This window comes from Haematobia irritans, chromosome 4, assembly GCF_050003625.1.
Source record: "Haematobia irritans isolate KBUSLIRL chromosome 4, ASM5000362v1, whole genome shotgun sequence".
Taxonomy (NCBI): domain Eukaryota; kingdom Metazoa; phylum Arthropoda; class Insecta; order Diptera; family Muscidae; genus Haematobia; species Haematobia irritans.
In genome coordinates this window covers 67,222,180-67,233,087 of record NC_134400.1, presented here as the reverse complement: position 1 = coordinate 67,233,087, position 10,908 = coordinate 67,222,180, and positions in this window count along the sequence as shown.

Here is a 10,908-nt window from a genome sequence, read left to right as displayed (position 1 = left end):
TCAGTCAGAGGAATATATAACGCACATGCGCAATGCCTCAACACCGCAGAGGGCACACCATCAGGTCCAGGAGAGTAATTAGATTTCAACGACTTCAAACCTTTGAGAACTTCATCATAGGAAAGTCTGATAGAAGAGACAATATCGTATGACTGAATATAAAAGGGATATTCCAACATAGCAGCTGGGGAATCAACATATGTTCCCTGAAAGAAATCCGCGAATAAATCCGAAATAGTCCGAGAATCAGAAGCCTCAACATCATTGAACCTCATAAAGACGGGAAAACCTACAGTCCCACGCTTAGAATTCACAAAATTGTAAAACCCCCTAGGATTCGCCTTTAAATCATATCTCATTCGCTGCAAGTAATCAGCATAACACCTATTATTCATCTGATTAAATCGGTACCTCGCATCTACATACCTAACATAATTCAAAGTAGAAGCACAATTCTTGTATTTCCTAAATAGTCTATTCCTACAATTTCTAAGGCGCCGTAAATCCTTTGTGAACCAAGGTGGCCCTGATAATACTATACCCCTCCGCACCATCGGAACACACACCGAAAAACATGATCCCAGTAAATCGTAAAAGACGGACAATTGACCATCAACAGACTGATCACAATATGTAGGCCACCTAGTATTGAGCAGCCTCTCAGAAAGTAAGCCAAAGTCCGTATTCCTGAAAGAAAACCTTGAACCATGAGTCCCACCATCCGTACGCGAAACTACCATATCAGTGAATTCAAATGACACATGCAACGTCGGATGATAGCCATCCTCAGGAGTAACATAGGGAGCAGTACGCGACACACTCACATCAAAACAGTTGCAAAATACCAGATCAAGTAACCTACCATTATTATTGCGAATCTCATTAACCTGACGTAAACCAAACTCAAATAAAGAATCAAAGAAACACCCAAATGCACCTAAAGACGATGGGATCAAGTCACCAGACTCCGAACACGTATCCCACAAAACACCCGGCATATTAATATAATTCGTGAAAATGTCCTCAGCTGACTTAAATTTATGTTGCCATAAAAAAAACACAACGACTAAACGAATTATACCGCTGATATTAGTTCCGTACTACAAAGATAGACTACTGAGACTTATCTGTTGGTGTGGTTACGAATCTTTGTCCGGTGGACACCGGTGTCACTGATGGTAGAAGGAATCTCAATAGTAAACAATCCGGCGATATACGGGAAAGGTGGTGAGTACCCGTCGTGGAGGGTGGTCTCGCTCTTAATGGCCACAATTTGCAACTCTGAACCTCGTTGTTCTCCTAAGTAGTGAGGACTTCCATGCAATTATGGTTGGACTTGTAAGCGGCCTCCGATTCAACAAATGCAAATTACACATTCTTTACCCGAGTCCACGTGTAATGCGTCCTCCGTATTCTCAATAGGTTTCTGTCTGCGAACGTACCAAAAAGGAAAAGCCGTGTTGGTAAGTCGGCTACAGTTGTGGCATCACGTAGTCCACGTTGTCCAGCTAGTATTCTTACCAAACACGGCCGATAAATTCTCCTATGCCTAAAACTTGGAGTTGATTGGAAAGAGTGACTCGTGCAAAAAGTTTCTAACCATATAAGGTAAAGGTCAAGCCGTGCCCAAAATTCTCCTCGCACACTTGTTATTCGGTCTCAACTTCAACCGTTCAGCGAAAAATCTAAGAAATTAATGCGCGCTTTTTTTTTCAACCATATTTTCCCAATCTTAAGTGTTACCACCCCGTTCGTTCAAAAATTCGTGATCAGAAAACAACTCTGCTCGTCAGCACACAATCAATGACCTATCGTCGTTATGGTTCACAGGGTGACGTAACAAACCCGATCAGTTGTCCAAGTCCCGACGGGAGACAACTGAATCGGGAAGTCAACCACACGTTTCCATGCCGAGATCGTGGTGGGGAAGAACCCCGACCCTGAACATCATGGATTCGAAGCCGATTAAGGTTCCGTGAAGCTATTTCATGGGGACTGAGTGCTGGAGGTCCTTAGCGTGGAATACGCCTACAGTTCGCCCGTTGAGATCCTCTATTTCATACAAACTCTTACCGACGGAACGGACGACTCTGCATTTTATAAATTTCTTACACAGCTTTGGGCTAATATTCTTCGAAGCATCGCTAAGAACAAAATTCCTCCGTAGTCTCTCTTGACCGGGTAAGAATTTGACTTCCCGAGATCGTGTATTGTATCTCGCCGCGCTTTTCTCGTAGGCATTATGTAAGTTCTCTCTTATGTCGTCACGCACTAACTGAAGAAGGTTACTCTTCGGGAGAACGTCGACGTCACCCGCATCTAGATTCTCCAATTTTTCTGCAAGGCCTACGCACTTCCGTGCGTCATCATATTCAAACCAAAAAGACTGAAATATGGAGAAAACCCGGTGCTAGTATGTTTAGTACATCGCAGGGAACATTCAACGGCCGAAAGATGCCTATCCCACGTCTGCTGGTTGTCTGCTACGTATGTCCTTATGGCTGATACCACTGAGCGGTTTACCCGCTCACAGGCACTAGCCTGTGGCGAGTATGCTGCGTTTCTGACGTGGGAAACTCCATACCTAGATAGAAAGTCCTCAAATTCGGAAGAGACAATTTTATGGAATAACTCACTTTCAAGATATTTAATGATATTTGCGCTGGTTGCTTTGGCCATTGCATGCAACAAAACAAACTTCGTATTGTGATCCAATACTATGAATATGAAAACGTTACCGGCCCCAGAGCGGGGAAAAGGACCGATAAAATCAACATAGATCTTTTGCCAAGGGCGGTATGTCACCGTTTCGGCCCCCATTCTGGGTCTTAGGATTCTATTCGGAGCCTTTACTTCTTTGCATGTAACGCAATTGTTTATAAAAGCCCTTACCTGTGCTGCCATCCTTGGCCAGTAGAAATACTGCCTTAACAATTCGATGGTCTTTCCAATCCTACAATGGGATTTGACTGTTGGCTCATGCGCGTTGACTACGAGATCATGTGTCAATGATGTAGGGATTCATAACTTCCATATAAACCGTTCATTTATTGGATTCCCATCCGTTGGCAAAGTCCTTTTATATATATAGCCATCCTGAACCCTCAGATCGGGCAATTGATCCGAATGCTCATTGATGTGGTCCAGTAATTGAAGGTATTCTTCTCCCCGAAATTCCGGAGACTCCATATCTATTCGTCAATGAATATATTGACTTCGTCCATATGCAGCCGGGACTATGTATCGGCGACAACATTCTGGGTCCCCTTGCGGTGTTGGATGTCAAATTGGTACGCCTGCAACTTAAGACTCCAGCGAGCTAGGCGTCCACTCAAATCCCGTTGGCCCATTAACCACTTCAGCGCCCTGTAGTCCGTTACTACGGTGAACGGCATCAGCTCAATATAGGGACGGAACTTCTGAATGGCGCTAATAACAGCCAAACATTCGCGTTCCGTCACGCTATAATTTCGCTGAGCACCGTTTAGTTGGGCCGAGTGGAACGCGATGGGATGCTCGAGGCCGTCGTCGTCCAATTGATAAAGGACTCCTCCAACACCAATGTTGGAGGCGTCGCATTGGACGAAGAAACGTCTACGGATGTCAGGGTGTGTGAGCACAGGACTGGTTGTCAGGGCCTTTTTCATTTTGTTGAAAGCAATCATTGCCTCTTCATTAAAAATGAATTTGGCCGACTTCTTCAAAGTCTTCGTAAGGGGTGTCGATATCGCCGCGTAGTCCTGGATAAATCTCCTAAACCACGAAGTCATCCCGAGAAATCTCCGAACGTCCCGCGGGCATTTCGGTATCGGTATCGGTATCTTGTTTATACTATCGATTTTCCCGGGATCTGGCATGAGTTTACCCTCACCTATGATGTAGCCAAGATATCGTAGTCTCTTTCGGCAAAACTTCGGGGCTGAGGCTGGGCTCGATGACACCTAAAGCGAGCATACGATCCAGCTCCTCGTATATTAACGCTTCTACCGCCGGCGACACAGGATATCTCTGCTTCAAGGGGACGGCGTCTCCAGTATCGATCACGTGTTCCTCCAGTCGAATTTTTCCCAGCCCGTGTCGCTCATAATCCAAAAAATTGGATCTCGCCTCCTCTAGGGCAACTTCTTGTTCTCCAGAGAGTTCGTGGATGTCCGGATCAGTCTGGCAAGGTATAATTCCCAGGCTGCTAACTAATGCAGGAGCTACGCCAAATAGTTTCCAAAAGTCTATTCTGCAGTACATATAATTTTCCAAATCAGGTACAAGATAAACATCCATGTAATGCGTTTGGTTCTCGTAGCACACTTCCACTCGAACTTTACCCGTGCAAGTAACTTGATGACCATTAGCGGTGCCAACCTTACACTTATATATGGGTGATACCTCAAGGCCTAAATGTCTCACGAAATCCTCGCAACCCTTCCCCAGGCAGGTGACGGTTGCAGTCAAAAAGTGCTAAGACGTCACTACCGTGCACTTTTACCCTACGAAACGGACGAGGATCTGACTGGGCAACCTCACAAATCCTCGAGGAAGCAATCACCTGTCGCTGCAAGCGCCTCTGCCTGAAACGTTCCCTTGTCCTCCTTATTCTTTTCGACACGGTACTGTCACAGAATATTCGTGCTCTGGATTTCCTGTAATATGAAAAGGTAGGGTCAAGTCCGGTTTAGTCACATCAGGTTTCGTCACATCAGGGTTTGTCATATCAGGTTTTGCCATATCAGGTTTTGTCAGTGTAGAATCAGAGTTCTGTTTGAGTTTTGGTCCGCCTTCGATACCGTCAAACTTCTTTAATTCATTTCCGGTGGGGTTTAATTGGTGCCCTGAGTCGAACGCGAAACCCCACCTATCGCGCTCGACACTTGGTTTCCCGTCTTACAGTTCTCACATTGGGGAGAAATTACCCCAGGCTTACCGCAGCGAAAACAGAACAGTGTGGATGTACATTGCCGAAACGTGTGGCCACGTTTCGGCAATGTGGATGCGTTACTGCGGGCCTATCCGTAGGTCTCACCCTTAGTTCCTCCACTTGTGGTCTGGTCTCCTCGTCTAATGGGCCGCATATCTCATTCACTGCCCGCCCCGAAGCGCCCTGACGGAATCTCTGTTGGAAATCCCTCTCCAATAAATCTTCGGCCCGACGACATTCGCTTCTTAGGTGTTCCACAGAATATATATTAGTGCCGAATATCAGCTGTGCCAATTTAGGCCTCAGACCGGCTTTAATAATGTCTAAAAACGCATGCTCTTGTAGTGGCTGACGTAGTTGTGTCCTCAGTCCCGAGACGGCATCGATGTACTGTGTGGACTTCTCATCCTTCTCCTGGCGACGATCCATTATTTGCCTCAATACATCGACGTTCGTATGATATCGCTGGAACTCCCGTACTATGAATAGTCGAAGATCCTTCAGGTTCATGTTTGGATATTGTTGCACTCTTCCCCAATTCTATGAATTTTGTATAATTTATTAATTTTCATCAAAATAAAATATATAATAATATGCTACACTACATAATACACTACAATACCAATTGATAAATAATAATCTTATTAAACATATCAACAAATAAGAACAAAAAAAGAAACAAACAACAAAACTTTAAATATCTTAAACATTATTAGTAAACACTTTTGCATTGATAATTCCATTTCCTTCCTGTTGGTGTCATAAAACAGCATTAAAATTTATTAACATGCGGGCAATTTGAAATTAGGAACGTACTGGACCGCGTGTTAGAATTGATGTCCAGCAGAAGGAATTTACAAAATATCCATTTTAAACTTATAATAGCATATGAATTAAACTGACGATGTGATGCACATTTTCATCCAGAAGTGGTTGATTTCAACAATTTGTTGTTTTTAACAATTTTAATTGGTTGCACTTGTAATGTTTCTGGAAACTTTTTCTTGTCGATAAGCCACTCATTTTTCGTTGGTCAGCTTCTTAATGTTTGCAAGAATGTAGTATACAAAGATTTTAGTTTTCTGCAAAGAGATTTAAATTTAGTGACTTCTCTAAAGTGTTGATTTAATTTTTCATATTGACGTACCAATTATTATAAACTATTTGAAGCAGTTTCAGTTAATTGTCCACCATTTTTTCATCGGTCAGCTTTTTAATGTTTTCAAGAACGTAGAATCCATAATTTTAGTTTTCTGCAAAGAGATATACATTTAGTGACTTCCTTAAAGTTTTACTTCATTTTTTATTTTCACTTACCTATTTTTATAAACTATTTGGTTATTTCTCTAAAATTTTCCATTTTTTTATTTCTTGCAATTGACCACGAACTTCGTTGCACAAATAAGTATTGAAAACAACATGGTTTTTTCGTTGCATTTTAGGGTAGTGTTTTGTCAAAGTTTTCTCATATTATCTTCAACACCTTTTCAAAGATTTCGTCAACATTTTGGCAAATTGGAAGTAATTCACAAACAATTTGAAGATGTATTGAAGATGAGCTATTTCTAGTCAAGTTGAATTTATGTTGAAAATTATATTTACCCTCAAACTGAAAAGTTGTTGCATTTGAAAAACGCTCATCCTGTATTTATTGGGTAGGTCATTGATTGTGTGCTGACGAGCAGAGTTGTTTTCTGATCACGAATTTTTGAACGAACGGGGTGGTAACACTTAAAATTGGGAAAATATGGTTGAAAAAAAAGCGCGCATTAATTTCTTAGATTTTTCGCTGAACGGTTGAAGTTGAGACCGACTAACAAGTGTGCGAGGAGAATTTTGGGCACGGCTTGACCTTTACCTTATATGGTTAGAAACTTTTTGCACGAGTCACTTTTTCCCATCAACTCCAAGTTTTAGGCATAGGAGAATTTATCGGCCGTGTTTGGTAAGAATACTAGCTGGGCAACGTGGACTACGTGATGCCATAACTGTAGCCCCCTTACCAACACGGCTTTTCCTTTTTGGTACGTTCGCAGACAGAAACCTATTGAAAATACGGAGGACGCATTACACGTGGACACGGGTAAAGAATGTGTAATTTGCATTTGTTGAATCGGAGGTCGCTTACAAGTCCAACCATAATTGCATGGAAGTCCTCACTACTTAGGAGAACAACGAGATTCAGAGTTGCAAATTGTGGCCATTAAGAGCGAGACCACCCTCCACGACGGGTACTCACCACCTTTCCCGTATATCGCCGGATTGTTTACTATTGAGATTCCTTCTACCATCAGTGACACCGGTGTCCACCGGAAAAAGATTCGTAACCACACCAACAGATAAGTCTCAGTAGTCTATCTTTGTAGTACGGAACTAATATCAGCGGTATAATTCGTTTAGACGTTGTGTTTTTTTATGGCAACATAAATTTAAGTCAGCTGAGGACATTTTCACGAATTATATTCCATATTATCAACATTAGTAGTTGAACAAATACTGTCGGTTTCGAGAAGTCATAACCGAACACAAAGCGGCGGGACACTCAAAATTTCAGCGAAAACATTCCGTAATAAGATAAGTTGATTTTCATTTACAATACCTTTTTTTTAATATATGACACATTGAATTTTCTACGAATTATAAGTACTATTAAGACACATGTCTTATAAAACCAATACAGTACATACTAAGAGAGACCTATCGGGTACTATAAAGTTAATATAAGGTGGAATTTATTATAGTATCATATATTCATGCACGAACAGAGTTGGAATTCTAGTTAGAAGATTTCATTGTCTAATCGGATAGCATTTATATTAGATCATATTGTAAGTCTTTAGAATTACACAAAAGAAAATCAATTTATTTAAACTGAGACATAATTTATACACAGATTTGATTACATATTGATTATTAAAACGTACTTATACCAATCTTAAGAAATGTAGGTACATTCTTTTAAGAGACACCTAGCCTGTAATGGGAATTTAAAGGAAGGTGAATTTAGTATGCCGACGAGAGGATTTGATTTAGTATTCGATTTTTTATTTTGGATCTTATCGAAAGTCGTTAGAATAATACAGAAAAATTGTTTTTGCCTTTTTTTGTTTCACCATTATTACATTTATACACGAATTTAGATACATAGTGACTATTGAAACATACTTATTAAATCTTTATATAAGCCCTTGGTAAATATCCATACCGAGTTATATGTCGCTATCAGTTGATAGATAATTTATAGTGGAGCCATGTCGAATTAGCACTTGTAAGGAGATTTACATAGTAGAAGGACATTGCTGAAGACCTAAAGAAGTTTCCCGTAATATCGAGCTCGATCTTAGGGTGAGTTTTTTTATGCTATTGTTGAAACAGTCGACAAATAATTCAGTACAAGCGATACCGTTTTCCACTTAATCTACTCAACCGATACTGTCATAGTGCTACCTGAACTAATATATTTAATGGTTAAGTCTTATTAATTATACGCAGAGTTGAATTTGTTTAATGTAGGATATGACTATTTCTTTATTTACGAAATAAAATTATGGGTTATAATGATTAAAATGGATCGAATCATGGAGTAATAGTTTAATAATGAAGGTTTAAGGAGAACGGTAAGCCAGTCATGTTTAACGGGGGTCCCGTCAGCATCGACAGGTCCTATGGAGATTGGCTCGAATGAGCGATCCGACGGGAGGGTACAATAGGGATTCATAACACCTGAATCCATCTCGCCTATTACAATCGTGGTCGTATCATGGTATTGATGGAGTTTTGAAGTGATGGTACGAGATTTTTTTAATGTAGTGACCATGCTGTCTTGACGTGACCATAGAACGACCCATGGACTAAGCTTAAGCCGGAAGTACCACCAAATGTACCATCACAGGTCATAGCTCAAAACCAAATCGAGTTCCCAACTACTACCTGACTAAACGTGTCAAGGGGAACTACATCGACAGGTTGTGGTAATTGTTTTCCTTCAACTAATTCCTACGCCAATGTCGAGGAGGACATAAACAAAAAAAAAAAGAAAAAACACTACATTAAAGATGGCGCCCAACGTAGAGCCAGAGATTTGTGTCCAGTATGACTTGTTTTTGGCAGATTATGGCCAACTTCAATTGCGACTACACATGTTCACGCTTTACATTCGAATTTGGATCTGTTGGTTGCATTTATCTCGTGACCTAAGTATGGTTTAAATTGCCGCACTTTTGAGATGAGGTTATGCTTCCAACCTCCTTTGCAATTTTGTCGGAATTAACGGTATGCCTGGGAGTGTTTCACTCTTGAATGCTCCAATAGCGACCATAATACCGCTTGACTCGTCTTCCAAGGTACGTCGCGATAGAGAGGCGATGATTGATCTACGATAATGATTGGCAATATACCTATTATCCAAAACCTTCGTTCATTCATGACATTATAATTCTCATTTATCATACAGATATTTTCATTTTCAGTAAAATTTCTGCCAGAAAGAAATTAGGCTGAAGAAGAAAGAGGAAAGAAGAAATAGAGAAGGAAGAATTTTTCTTTTCTCTTATATACCGTACACTATCATTTAGAATTTGCATATCACTTATGATACTGCTAGCTACGGCTAGTCTGAATTTAAATAATATTTACAAGGTTGTATAACTGAAGTGAAACGCCAAAATCCGACCCGTATAAGAGTTTGGTGGTCGTATTGTGGTCCAGATATTGGCGAAACTCAGCTATTCCTTTTATGTCATGAGCACCAGGTCCGGAAACTTCGGCTTCGATGCCAATGGGGCGGAGGGCGCTGGACGAACCCTAGCTGATGCTTTATCCCAGGATATGGGCATGGACAATTAGAGGATACTGTTGACGTGGATGGAGATAGATTTAGTAGCATGAACACTTCCGAGATGGGGAATAATGGACTTGGAGCTGCACAGGCGTCGATACTAGAAGTATTACGTGATGAGATGAAGGAGGCAGTCGATCAGGCGGTAAAGGAAGCTATATCTGCCTCTTCTTCTCATCAGTCCACAAACAGAGGTAGCCATGGACAGGGAGGTAATACATCCGATACGATAAGTTGGCCTCGCGATTTCCCTAATAGTGGAAATCGAGGATCAACCCCCGGTAATAAAGGTGTTCCTCCATCCGAACCGTGAACGCAATTCATTTACCGACACTGAACCAATCAAATAAGGGTAAATTGCTAGATATCAGTAAATGGGGCATCAAATTTGACGTCTCCACCAAGACTCCTTGTGTAGAAGATTTTATTTCCGTGTTAATAGAGGCTGCAAAAGGCATACGGCTGTTCGGACGAAGAGCTGATGAACGGATTTCACCACTCCTAGAAGTCGCGCAAATGAGTGGTATTGGGGAAGAGTGCAACAATATCCAAACATGACCTGAAGGATCTTCGACTATTCATAGTACGGGAGTTCCAGCGATATCATACGAACGTCGATGTATTGAGGCAAATAATGGATCGTCGCCAGGGGAAGGATGAGAAGTCCACACAGTACATCGATGCCGTCTCGGGACTGAGGACCCAAACTACGTCAGCCACTACAAGAGCATGCGTTTTTAGACATTATTAAAGCCGGTCTGAGGCCTAAATTGGCACAGCTGATATTCGGCACTAATATATATTCTGTGGAAACACCTAAGAAGCGAATGTCGTCGGGCCGAAGATTTATTGGAGAGAGGATTTCAAACAGAGATTCCGTCAGGGCGCTTCGGGGCGGGCAGTGAATGAGATATGCGGCCCATTAGACGAGGAGACCAGACCACAAGTGGAGGAACTAAGGGTGATACCTACGGATAGGCCCGCAGTAACGCATCCACATTGCCGAAACGTGGCCACACGCATATCTCATTCACTGCCCGCCCCGAAAGCGCCCTGACGGAATCTCTGTTGGAAATCCCTCTCCAATAAATCTTCGGCCCGACGACATTCGCTTCTTAGGTGTTCCACAGAATATATATTAGTGCCGAATATCAGCTGT